Below are 14,747 nucleotides of genomic sequence, written 5' to 3'. Positions count from 1 at the left end.
ACAAATACATAACCTCAACACCAAGGAGAGGGAAGCACTAAAAGCAGTATAAAACGATAAGAACATAATCATACAAAGGCAGAATGACGGTCATCTGGACAAAACAGAGTACATCGAAAAAGCGCAACAACTACTTGCAGATACCAGCACCTACGAAAAGATGGAGTTTGACGCCACCCCACAGCTCACCAATAGGATAAACAACACACTGAGGAACCTACAAAAAAACAGACAGATAACCATTTCTGACGTATAGATAATGAAACCTGAAAGCAACAACACCCCCATATTCTGTGGAATACATGAAGTGCACAAACCAGACATCCCACTCAGACCCATAGAATCACTACCAGGGATACCATCACACAAACTGGCTGAAGAACTACAGCAGAAACTGAAACACCTGATCAGCGGATCCAGACACTCTGCACAGTCAACAGAGGAATTCTTGGGCATCATCAGAAATATACACTTAGACAAGGAAGAAATTATGATCTCATTCGATGTAACGACACTGTTCACCTCTATCGACAAAACCCTAGCCATAAAAACAATAGCCAACCTGCTGGACATAGAGAACAGACAACAAGATGGGGAACCTATCAACAAAGACTGCATACTCAAACTACTGGACCTGTGCCTCACAACACACTTCACATTCAACAACCAAATATATGAACAAATTAACGGCACACCCATGGGCTCACCCATCTCTGGACTCATAGCAGAAGCTGTAACGCAAAGATTAGAACAAACAGTCTTACCGCAAATTCAACCCAAACTCTGGGTCAATTATGCAGATGATACCTTTGTAATCATTAAAAACACAGAAATAGAGAACACACACCGGATCATCAACACCACACTCACAGGAATCCGATTCACTGGAGAGGAAGAAAAGGACAACCATTCCTAGATGTGATGGTACAGAGAACAGCGAACGGAGAATTCACCACAAAGGTGTACAGGAAAGCCACACACACAGACCAAGTGCTGAACTATGAAAGCAACCATCCCATCAATCACAAAAGAAGTTCATCAAGATACTGTTCAAAAGGGCCACAACACACTGCAGTACACCAGAACTGCAAAAAGAGGAAGAAGAACACCTTTACAATGTATTCGCCAAAAACGGATACCCACGCAATTTCATCAACAGATGCCTAAGGGAAAGACAACGGAATGAGAACATGCCACAACTCAAAGAACTAGCCACACTACCATTCATCAAAAACATTTCTGAACTGAAAGCCAGACTACTGCGACCATTAGGACTCATTACAGCAAACAGACCAACAGCCACTCTCAGACAACAACTCACCAGAACGAAGTACCAGATATCCAGCAAAACCAATGTAAGTGTACAAAATCCCATGCACAGACTGCACAAAACACTACATTGGACAAACAGAAATACAGTTAACGATCCGCATCCATGAACACCAAATGGCAATGAAATGACATGACCGGCTATCCTTAGTCAGCACACATGCAGATGATAAGCAACATGAGTTCAACTGGTCAACACTACGATTATAGGATAAGCCAAACAGAGAATAGCCAGGGAATTCCATGGCATGCATCCACAGATTCAATCAATAAGCACATCGACCTGGACCCAATATACCGCCTACTGCAGCGGACAACTGGAACTGACAACTGGAAGTTGCAGATACAAACCACTGTAAATGCCGGAGGGAACATCACAGAAGCGCTTCACAGGAGGCTCCCAAGCACTGAGGATGTCACCTAGACAGGGGACGAAACGTCCGCACCACAAATTCTCTGCTCAGTGAACAGAACCACAACAATAAGCACCCGAGCTACAAATCTTCTCCCAAACTTTGCATTCAATAGCACAGGGGGAATGACATCAGCCATGATTGTATTCAATGGCGGAAAAGAGATGAAATCAGCCGTGATTGTATTCAATGGCGGAGCAGTCTCTAGGAGCTGAATAGCCGACTGATGCTCCTCGAGCTTATTCAGCCCTTTTAATGTTTTACACAGGAATGGGGAGGACTCGTTATCAAACAGGAATCATGCACTCCAGATAAGTCAATCTTAATCAGTTGGACATGTCGTAAACTATTGAGTCATATAGCGACCACTGATGGGTCTTCAACTATTTAGAATCTATAATAATGATCAGTGGGGTGGAACAGATGTACTGATACTGAGTTTGGTGATGTCGCTGTGATAAGGAAGAGATTATATTATCAAGAGAGGATGGAAAGTCGGCAAATACATACAGAGTGTTAATAGCAATGGATAATCGTTTAACATAAACAGGTGGAATATAACATGATATAACCTGTAATTTCATTTACAGAAATAATGGAAGGCAGTATGTTACTGAAATAGAGAGGGATTACAGGACATAATGATACTGTCTACTGGGGGGTTCACTAAGACCCGTTCAGACATGGGAGGTTTTGCTCCATCCTTGATCGTCTGCTCCTTGGTGCTCCAAGTGACGCCATGCAATATTTTGATGTGGTTGGTTGGTGATGCGATGATGTTTTGAAATGTGTATCAACGGGATGGTCTTCCTCCAAGATGCATTCATTCCTTTTTAAATCGACGATGGGAATGGCTGCCTGCCTCTGAATAAAGGAACTGTGACTGCTTTCAGGACAGGGGTATTCACCAACATGATGTACTGTACATGGGCACACTATAACATTAATAGAGAGAGAGCTCCTTCAGTTCCTCTCCCTCTCCCCATTGACATGCATACTCTGAAGATGCCATGTACACCAACGGGAAGCCCACTGTACTGGGAAAATAAGGATACACCCGGAAGTTCCCTGCTGTGGGAGCAATAATGTATTTACCTCATCCACCATAAAAATCATCCATCACTGAATGGTGACATTGATGTTGAGATACTGGGAGATGATGGATATCTCACCCACACCTGCCTGGAAAGTTCTGGATCATAGAAGCTGAATGAAACTGTGAACCTAATAGCCACTGGCAGCACTATCCTCCCCCAGGTATGAAGCTGCAGGTCATGTTGAATGATGTGACACCATTCTGTTACCAGCTACTTGTTCAATGAGGATCTCCTCACATTCTGTTCCTAAATTAAGTGGAGCTTGGGAAGCTGTTCCTGGAAAACCCGGGATGGATACAGCAGATCCCTTTCCCAACACACTCACAGTGTTGATCCAGAGCTTCCCCTCTCTGCAGCCTCTGCTCCATTTGTTGTTCATGTTGAAGACCCAGATGCTGTAACTGCAGTCCCCATGCTCCATACAGATTTGGGTCACCAAAACCTCAGGTCTCCCTGAATGTCTGATGGAGCTCACAGCACAACCTCCAGCAAACCATCCCCAGCCCCTTCACTAACTTTTCAATAACAGGAGTCAGTCACAGACCCTTCGGCTACAAGTGTTGTGGACCAGACCAGATCCCCGCAAAATATTTTAAGAAGGCTGCATGGACCCAAACCTTTCCTTATTTTGAATAAAGATGTGAAGTGTGCCTTGCAGATATGTTGTGACTGGTCAAACCACTCGAACTTAAGCAAAATGTAATCTATTCAAATGCTTTATTTAAAATGCAATCAAAGAAAAAATTATTTTTGGGATAGCTTATATGTTGGAACACTTACACAAACAATAGATACCGTACCTTCTTGGTTTACACCGCTTTGCACAAAAGATAAATTCAAATACAGATCCTTACAGCAGTTTTCCAATCCAGGAGGAAACAACATCAACAGAGATCTCAAAGAGAAAAGCAGCTAGGTATCCTGTAATAAAACTTCCCACCCTTCTGGGGTCCCCAGCTGCTTCTGAATGGTGCAGCTAAAAACAAAATGTGAAACCCGATCTGGGAGAGCTGGCAACTGCCCTTCCATTGTTACCACCGCTTTAATGAAATCTAAAGACTTTCTCAGTTATATACTTAAACTGTTTTCAGACAGCAGTTCTGCACCTCTGCCTTCAAAACCTCTCTTCAAAAAAACTCAAGAGAAAATAACCTTTTTACAGTGAAAGTATCTTCGTGACGCCACCTTCAATAAAATAATCCATCAATATATAAAGATGGATTCACTTCAGACCTCCCAACCTTCCTCTATTAACAGACTGAAATCCATATATATTACATTGACTCTGAGCATACAAATGCTCACAACCAGTTTCGATTTCAGTCATTTTACTCCTGCCACAGAATGCCTTTGTCTTTCTTCATCCAAGTCTCCACAACGTGTCAAAACTTACTTTTTCTTGCCCTGTCACCTGTATAATTTCAAATTGAATGGCAGCAATAATAAGCTCAATCGAAACAGACTGGTATTTTTCTTCCGAAACTTCTCCAAAAACTTTAAGGAATCACGATCAGTGACTCAGAGATCTGTCTCTCTGAGATTTGTCTCAGGCACGTTATTCGCAATTTAAATGCTGAAATGTTGTCACACCAACACCAAGCTCAAGGCCTCCTTCCCCATTGTGGAATAAATCTGTTGATGTTTCCGCTGGACACTCCAACCACACATTACATAATGGAGCACTCCTCATCTCTCCAATACTCCCTCTGAATGACACAGCACCTCATTTCTCAGCATAAAAGAATTACATGCTTCTGTACCTCATATTGCTGTAACCTCTTTACCTGCTACTCCTGGCCTATGCCAGTAAACCTTATTCTCACAGGTAAATGTTTTCAGAAGATCTCGAACATTCTTCTCAATCTATCACAGAATCTTTAATTTCTGAACAAAATCATCATTATCAGCCATTTCAACTTCTAATCTTGCCGTTTTAACACTCTGCTCATCTACATGAGTTCTCATGACTACAGGAAGTTAATTATTGAACTTCTCCAAAATAAGGATCTCTCTAAGAGTGCCATAGGTTTGCTCTGTTTTTAATACTCTTCCCCACTTTTCAAAATTACTTTGTTTGATCCTTTCAAACCCAATGTGGCGTTTAATCAGGGACCTTTCTTTAGATTCCTGAAACGCTGTCTGTCAGCTTCTGGCACAAGCTCATATGCACTTCAGATGGCTTTCTTCACATCCTCATACTCCCCAGATACCTCCTCCGATAGCGATGCAAATACCTACCAGCTTTGTTTGGATAAATTAAATCGACATGGTCACTGCTCACTGTATTTGTTTAGCCACTTTCTCAAATGAAATACAAAAGGCTTCCCCATCCTTGTCATCAAATTTAGATAATGCCTAGAAGTATTTAAACAGAACCCTATTAGACCATTGGTTATAATAGGGTTATTCAACCTCACTACCCTCCTCAACCCGTCGACCGTCGACCTTCATCTCCGACATCTATGTCAACTTTCCTCTCTAATTGCTAACTTTTTAAGTTGAAACTCTCTGCTCTTCTTCTCTCTTTTTCTCTCTTTCTTCTTTATTTCCCTTTCTTTTATTTCTACTTTTCATCATAATTCAAGCTCTTTCAATTCCTTCTCACGTTCAAAGTGCCTCATTTGAAATTGACTTCCAGCCATTTCCAAAGAGTCTGATGGCGGTCTCCCAAATGTAATTGCCGAGCTCTAGCTGTAATTATCTCTCATTTTCTCACAGACAATCGCAACCCCAACTCCAGCTTGTCTGTCAATTCCTACAGCTTTGCCTTCATTCCCTTTTGTATAACCCCACCTTCACTTTTCCCCACCCAGAGAACACTTAGTGACTGAAGCTTTATACACAAAACACTGTTTAAACCAACCAAATTCAACATCCGGAAAAACAGACACTAACAACTTCCATACGCGACCTTTGAACCCAATAGCCTCCTGGTGCATACTCTCCAGTGTCTGCGTGAGTTTATTCTGGATGCTTTGGTTTCCTCCCACAATCCAAAGATGTGCATGTCAGGTGAATTGGCCATGATAAATTGTTCATAGTTTTCAGGGATGTGTGGGTTAGGTGCCTTAGTCGGGGTAAATGTGTAATAATAGGGGACAGGAATGGGTCTGTGTAGATTACACCTGGGAGGGTCGGTGTGGACTTGTTGGGTCGAATGCCCTGTTTGCAAATTCTAAACTGAATTTGGTTTAATCGATTTAGAACCAGACAAGAGGCCCCAGTTTGCTATATACCTGGTTTGTTGCCTCCCGGGTGCTAGGGTCTGAGACGTCTTGGACCGTGTCTTCAGAATCCTTAAGGGGGAGGGTGTGCAGCCAGAAGTCGTGGTACACATTGGCACCAACGACATAGGTAGGAAGAGGGGTGGGGAGGTCATTCAAGAGCTCAAGGAGTTAGGCTGGAAGCTAAAAACTAGGACAGACAGAGTCGTCATCTCTGGGTTGTTGCCGGTGCCATGTGACAGTGAGGCAAAGAATAGGGAGAGAATGCAGTTGAACACGTGGCTGCAAGGATGGTGTAGGAGGGAGGGCTTCAGATATTTGGACAATTGGACTGCATTCTGGGGAAGGTGGGACCTGTATAAACAGGACGGGTTGCACCTGAACCAGAAGGGCACCAATATCCTGGGGGGTAGGTTTGCTAACACTCTTCGGGGGGGTTTAAACTAATTTTGCAGGGGGATGGGATCCGGACTTGTAGTCCAGCAAGTAAGCTAGCTGTGTGTCAGGATGCCCAAGACTGTAGCGAGGTTGTGGAGAAGGTAGCACTGACAGGGACTACCTGCGGACACAGAGATGGGCTCAAGTGCGTATACTTCAACGCAAGGAGTATCAGAAATAAGGTGGGTGAACTTAAGGCGTGGATCGGTACCTGGGACTACGATGTTGTGGCCATCACGGAAACATGGATAGATGAGGGACAGGAATGGCTGTTGGAGGTTCCTTTTTTCAGTAAGATTAGGGAGGGTGGTAAAAAAGCAGGGGGGGGGGGTGCATTGTTAATTAGAAATGGTATAACGGCTGCAGAAAGGAAGTTTGAGGGGGATCTGCCTCTGGAGGTAGTATGGGCTGAAGTCAGAAATAGGAAAGGTGCAGTCACCTTGTTGGGTGTTTATTATAGGCCCCCCAATAGCAGCAGAGATGTGGAGAAACAGATTGGGAAACAGATTTTGGAAAGGTGCAGAAGCCACAGGGTCGTAGTCATGGGCGACTTCAACTTCCCAAATATTGATTGGAAGCTCTTTAGATCAAGTAGATTGGATGGGGCGGTGTTTGTGCAGTGTGTCCAGGAAGCTTTTCTAACGCAGTATGTAGAGTGTCCAACCAGAGGGGAGGCCATGTTGGATTTGGTACTCGGTAATGAACCGGGACAAGTGGTGGGCTTGTTAGTAGGTGAACATTTTGGTGATGGTGACCACAATTCTGTGACTTTCACCTTGGTTATGGAGAGAGATAGGTGCGCACACCAAGGTAGATTTTACAATTGGGGGAAGGGAAATTACGATGCTGTAAGACAGGATTTGAGGAGCATACGTTGGGAGCATAGGCTGTCAGGGAAGGATGTGGTGGAAATGTGGAACTTTTTCAAGGAGCAGATACGACGTGTCCTTTATATGTATGTACCTATCAGGCAGGAAAGAAATGGTCGTGTGAGGGAGCCTTGGTTAACGAGGGAGGTTGAATGTCTAGTAAAGAGGAAGAAGGAGGCTTACATAAGGTTGAGGAAACAGGGTTCAGACAGAGCAGTGGAGGGATACAGGATAGCCAGAAGGGACCTGAAGAAAGGGATTAGGAGAACTTAGAGACGGCATGAAAAATCCTTAGCGGATAGGATCAAGGATAACCCCAAGGCATTTTATGCGTATGTGAGAAACCTGAGAATGACGAGAACGAGGGTAGGTCCGATCAAGGACAGTAGTGGGAGACTGTGTATTGAGTCGGAAGAGATAAGAGAGGTCTTGAACAAGTACTTCTCTTCAGTATTTACGAACGAGAGGGACCGTATTGTTGAAGAGGAGAGTGTGAAACGGACTGTTAAGCTAGAAGAGATACCTGTTAGGAAGGAAGATGTGTTGGACATTTTGAACAACTTGAGGATAGACAAGTCCCCCGGCCTGACGGGATATATCCTAGGATTATGTGGGAAGGAAGAGAGGAAATTGCAGTACCGTTGGCAATGATGTTCTCGTCTTCACTGGCAACTGGGGTGGTACCAGGGGACTGGAGAGTAGCGAATGTTGTGCCCCTGTTCAAAAAAGGGAATAGGGATAACCCCGGGAATTACAGGCCAGTTAGTCTTACTTCTGTGGTAGGCAAAGTAATGGAAAGGGTACTGAGGGATAGGATTTACGAGTATCTGGAAAGACACTGCTTGATTAGGGACAGCCAGCACGGATTTGTGAAGGGTAGGTCTTGCCTTACAAGTCTTATTGAATTCTTCGAGGAGGTGACCAAGCATGTGGATGAGGGTAGAGCAGTGGATGTCGTGTACATGGATTTTAGTAAGGCATTTGATAAGGTTCCCCATGGTAGGCTTATGCGGAAAGTCAGGAGGCATGGGATAGAGGGAAATTTGGCCAATTGGATAGAAAACTGGGTAACCTGTCGCAGGCAGAGAGTGGTGGTAGATGGTAAATATTCAGCCTGGAGCCCAGTTACAAGTGGAGTTCCGCAGGGTTCAGTTCTGGGTCCTCTGCTGTTTGTAATTTTTATTAATGACTTAGATGACGGAGTCGAAGGGTGGGTCAGTAAATTTGCAGATGATACGAAGATAGGTGGAGTTGTGGACAGTGAGGACGGCTGTTGTCGGCTGCAGAGGGACTTAGATATGATGCAGAGCTGGGCTGAGGAGTGGCAGATGGAGTTCAACCCTGCCAAGTGTATGGTTGTCCATTTTGGAAGAACAGTTAAGAATGCGGAACACAGGGTTAATGGTAGGGTTCTTAGTCAGGTGGAGGAACAGAGGGATCTTGGGGTCTATGTACATAGATCTTTGAAGGTTGCCACTCAGGTGGATAGAGTTTATAAGAAGGCCTATGGAGTATTATCGTTCATTAGCAGAGGGATTGAATTCAAGAGTCGTGAAGTGATGTTGCAGCTGTACAGGACTTTGGTTAGGCCACAGTTGGAGTACTGTGTGCAGTTCTGGTCGCCTCACTTTAGGAAAGATGTGGAAGCTTTGGAGAGGGTGCAGAGAAGATTTACCAGGATGTTGCCTGGAATGGAGAGTAGGACGTACGAGGATAGGCTGAGAGTTCTCGGCCTTTTCTCGTTGGAACGGCGAAGGATGAGGGGGACTTGATAGAGGTTTATAAGATGATCAGAGGAATAGAGAGAGTGGACAGTCAGAAACTTTTTCCCCGGGTACAACAGAGTGTTACAAGGGGACATAAATTTAAGGTGAAGGGTGGAAGGTATAGGGGAGATGTCAGGGGTGGGTTCTTTACCCAGAGAGTGGTGGGGGCATGGAATGCGCTGCCCGTGGGAGTGGTAGAGTCAGAATCATTGGCGACCATTAAGCGGCATTTGGACAGGTACATGGATGGGTGCTTAATCTAGGATAGAAGTTCGGCACAACATCGTGGGCCGAAGGGCCTGTTCTGTGCTGTATTGTTCTATGTTCTATGTTCTATGTTCTATACCAACCAGACCGCCTCAAATCTTTTTAAGAAGGTAGCTTGGATGCCAACCTTTCCTTGTTTTAAAGTTAGATGTGAGTTGGGTGTTCTAGATGTGATGCTACTAGTCAAACCACTCACCATTCAGCAAAACACAATATATTTAAACACTCTAATGAAAATCCAGACAAAATGAAGATGAATTTAGAATAACTTAACGATTGGAAATCTTAACCGAATTATGGATACAGAACATTTTACAAATGAACTGTTCCAATATACCAACATCTCATACACACCCCTTGGCAAAAAGGAGCATTAAGACATGCATACTTCATACAGTTCTCCAATCCAGGAGGAATCAGCATTAAGTGAGGTTCCAGAGAGAATAGCAGCGAGGGATAATTTACTAAAACTTACGACCCTTCTGGGACTCCAAGCATTGATTGTTACAGCTACTATAAAAAAAACTAGAAAGCCTGCTGTATGCGAGCTGGCCATTGCTATTATTATTTATTTTTTAAAAAACTAAAAGCCCCGTAAGTTATTTACTTGAGCCGTTTTCAGTCGAAAGTTTGGCCTTTAAGACCTCTTACTAAAAAAAGGAGAAAATAACCTTTTATTTAAAAAGTGACAGCGTTTTCAGGCAATTTAGATGCCTGGTCCTTTACTCAGTGGGCCTCTTCGTGTTACTGATCGCAAGGTCACCTGAGAGGGACAACCACAGGTACAGACCAAGTTACAAGGATGTGTCACATAACTTCTGAAACACGCCTGTCCATGGACATACCGGAAAGTGAACACTAGCCTGACACACACCATTTCATTATTTCTGAGCTACACAATGCCAGCACTCGATACACTAGGGAGCCAAAACCCAAGGCCAGGGAAAGATACAGAGGGAAAGATAGATTCACATTAAAGACAGAAACAGACAGTTAATTAACAGAAAAGATGTTGTGGAAATATGTGGAAAAAGACGTGTCGCTGTAGCTGTATGAAGTGTAACTGAGAGGGCACCTGGAGTACATTGTGTTGTTTGTGTTTCTGTAACTGAGAAAGGATGGACCTCCATCAGATACAGTTTAACGGCTGCTCGTAATCCACGAGTTGGTGTGTCATTTAATGTCTCGGGTCTGTTACACAAGGACAGGAGGAGGCCATTCAGCCTTTCCAGTCTATTACAGAGGGCCACGAGGAGCCCATTCAGCCTCTCGAGCCTGTTACAGAGGGGAGGAATTGTTTATCTAACTTTCAAGTCTGTTCCGCATAAATATTAGTTTTAAATTAGTTTTGGAATAGGAAAGACATGATGTAAACAATAAAGTTCTAACTTTGAGCAAGGCCAATTTTGAAAGTGTTAGGTGAGCCCTGTGAAAGGCTGATTGGAATACCCTATTCACAGGTAAAGGGATGGGTGGAAAATGCAAGGCCATCTAAACTTGGTTTCAGAGTGTCCAGAGCCAACGTGTTCCCATTAGTGAGATGGGCAAGGCCGGTGCGTGCAGGGAGTGCTGGATGGCTAGATATATTGATGCTCTGGTCAAGGGAAGGAAGGAGGCATATGTCAGGTAAACAGAGCTGAGAACAAGTGAATCCCGAGAGGTGTATAAGGACAAGTATCTCATCAACGGGGAAATTGGCCAGAAAAATATGGACAAGAGATGGCTTTAGAAATAGGGTTAACGAGGCAGTGAAGAAATTCTACAAATCCTTTAATGGCAAAATATTAACTAGGAAGAGAACAGGGCGCCTTAAAGATCGGTAAGGCTACCTATGTGTGGAACCACAGGAGATTGGAGGGATACGAAACAAGTATTTCTCCTCAGTATTTAATGTGGTGGAGGATACCAGAGAGAATGAAGAAATATATAGTGATATATTGTAAGTGTCTATATTAAAAGGAGACGTTGGACATTTTAAAACATATAAAGGTGAACAAATCCCTGAGACCTGAGCAGTTGTATTCCAGATGTTTTTAGGAAGCTAGGAAAGAGATTGCTCAGCATTTTGCTGACATATTTGCAACGTTGATTTCCCAGGTGAGGTGTCAAAAGTCTCGAGGGCTGCTAACATCGTGTCATTATTTAAGAAAACATGGTAGACTGGTTAGCAAGGTTAGACTACCTGGAATCCAGGGAGAGCTCGCCATTGAGATCCAAAATTTTCTTGAATATTGGAGACATGCCCTGATAACCGACATTTGTTCATAAAACTTGGAGACGTGTGACCAGCGACGTGCCGCAAAGTTCAATAGTGAATCCACTCCTTTTGTCACTGATACAAATCATTTGCATTTGAATATATGAAGTATGGTCAGTAAGTTTGTAGATAATACCAAATTAGTTGGTGTAGTCGACAGTGAAGAATATCTCTGAGACTATAATGGGACTTTGCTTAGATGAACCGAGGAGTTGCAGATGGAGTTTACTTTAGTTAAATGTGAGGTGTTGCACTTTGGCAAGACAAATCAAGGCAAGTCATATAGGCAGTGTCCTGTCGAAAGTTGCCAATCAAGAGAACTCCACAGAAAGTATCGAATCCCTACAGTGAGGAAACAGCTTAATGGGCCCATCGAGGCCACACCGAACCTCTAAACAGTATCCCACTGGACAAACCCCTACCCTATCCCTCTGTGCCTGCAGTTTCCATGGCTAATCCACCTCGCCTACACATCCCTGGGTACTTTACGCAATTTAGCATGGCCAACCTACCCTTATCTGTATATCTTTATATTGTCGGAGGAAAACATAACATCCGGAGGAGACTCATGTAGACATGGGTAGAATGTGCAAACACCACAGAGGCAGTCATTCAAGGATGGAATTAAACCCAGATTGGTGCACTCTCAAACAAAAATGCTAGTCTCTGAGCTGCTGTGTCACTTTGTGGTGCAGCTTCTCTGTTCCTTGAAAGTGCCGTCACAGGTAGACAGCGCAGTGAAGAAGGCACTTGGTGATCTTCCCTTTATTGGTACGTGGAGTGAGCCTAAGCGTTTGCATGACACGTTGCATCTGTACTGGACATTGGTTTGGCCACTTTTGTAATACTGCCTTTAATTTTGGTCTCCCTGCTGTCGGAAAGATGTTGTCAAACTTGAAAAGCTGCAGAAGAGATTTAAAAGAATGTTGCAGGTGTTGGAGGGTTAGTGCTACAGGGAGAGTTTCAATAGGCTGGGGCTATTTTCAAGTGTTGAGGCTGAGGGTGGACCTTAAAGAGGTATATAAAATCATGAGGGGCATAGATAAGGAAAACAGTCAATGTCTTTTCCCCAGGATAGGCGAGTCCAAAATTACAAGACAAAGGTTTAAGGTGAGAAGGAAAAGATTTAAAAAGGGACATGAGGGACAACATTTTCACACAAAGACTCCTGTGTGTATGGATTGAACAGACAAAAGAGGTGGTGGAGGCAGATAGAGGTACACCATTTAAAAGGCAGTTGGATGGATACATGCATGGGAAGTGTTTAGAGGGAGATTGGCCAAGTGCTGGCAAGGGGGACGAGATTTATTTATGATATTTGGCCGGTATGGACGTTCAGACTGAAAGGTCTTTTTTCCGTGCTGTACATCTCTGAGACTCTATTGCCTCTTGAGTGTATAACACATGAACAGGAGCAGGCTATTCAGCTTCTGAATTAATCAATTACTGAGAGTCAAATGCAAAAATACATCATTCAGATTTTTTTGGTGTTTCACAGAAACAGGAGAAAGGCTTTTAATCAAAAGAAGCTGTAAGGAATGTGAAGAGGCCATTCAGTCCCTCAATTCCATTCCACAGGAGCAGCAGGTGAGCACAGAGCTATAGGAGCCTGTTCGTCAGTAGCAGGAGGAGGACATCTACTTTCGCAAACCTTGGATCAGGAGGCAGTCACTCAGCTGCTCAAGATTGGGACACAGGAACAGGACGCAGTCATTCGACTGCTTGAAACTGTGAGACAGGGAAAGGAGGGAGTCAGTCAGAGTTCGAAACTGGGGCACAGGGAAATCTGGAGGTTAGTGAGGCCCAGCATCCTGTTATGCAAGGACAACAGGAGGTGACTCACTCCCCATCAGTGTGGGACACTGGGAGAGAAGGGGAGTTTGCTTGGAATAAACAGAAATATTTGAATTAGTTTCATTCGTGGTCCGTTCAATCCTGCCCCACCATTCACTAATACCATGGTTGATCTGATTGTGGTTTCCTTATTCCATTGTACGGATATTCCCCTCTCTTCAGCCCCCGCTCCATTTGTTGGTCATGTTGCAGACTCAGATGCTGCAACAACAGTCACCATGACTCATCCAGAGGGTCGGGTCTAGGGATGAGTCAGCATTTGAAGTGTCCAATCACAAGAATGAAAACGCAAAATAAGGGTATTGCCAGATGTTTAGTTCTCTCACATTCTCAATCCAACTCACAAAACCACCCCATCCATTATACGTTCAGGATGGAGCACGGTGAAGATCCGGCGAGCATATAGCTGAATGCAAACAGCAATATCCAGAATGGAACTCTGTGCAGCCCACACCAATGCTGGATCTATAATCCTGGGCTAAATATCCAGCGTGGGGAGCTGTGCAGTCCGCACTGGTTCATTCATAGATAAACCCAGGCTGTTGCATTGTTCGGTAACACTGTATTACATCGCTGCCCAGTGTGGGGAAACATATAACCAATGCTGAAGGTGGCAGGATGTGCAGGTCTCATCCCTTTACAGATCCATATCTCCACTGTAACCTTGACAAGGGGTGCTGCGAATGTGAAAATCACTGCGAGGAAGAGATGGAAATGGAAACAATTTAAATACCAATAGTTCTGATTAAGGCGCATATCACTCTAATATTTAAAGTTGAAATAACTGAGATAATATCCAATGAGGTTTTGTGAATGGTGCAAAGAAGTAAGAGGGGGATGGTGATGTTATCGTGGTTGCACTATAAGCCTCCAAATAATCAATGGGAATTAGAGGAACAAATATGCAGGGAGACTGGCGAGACTTGGAGGAGCAATAGGGTTGTCATAATAGGTGATTTTAATTTTCCTAACATAGACTGGGACTTCCAGATGGTTAAGAATTTAGATGGAACGTAATTTGTTAAGCGTGTTCAGGAAAGCTTCCACAAGCAGCATATAGAGGGTCCTACTCGGGAAGGGACTAGAGCTTTATTAATTTTAAGATAGTTATGGTAGGGACAAAATTAGTCCACAGTTTCAAGTTCTAAATTGGGGCAAGGCGTATTTTGTTGGAATTAGACAGAGGATTGCAAAGGTTTATGGGAGTAGTTTGTTTCGAGGTAAAAGGATCCC

Source organism: Chiloscyllium punctatum, chromosome 18 (genome assembly GCF_047496795.1).
Source record: "Chiloscyllium punctatum isolate Juve2018m chromosome 18, sChiPun1.3, whole genome shotgun sequence".
Taxonomy (NCBI): domain Eukaryota; kingdom Metazoa; phylum Chordata; class Chondrichthyes; order Orectolobiformes; family Hemiscylliidae; genus Chiloscyllium; species Chiloscyllium punctatum.
This window is presented reverse-complemented; position numbering follows the sequence as displayed.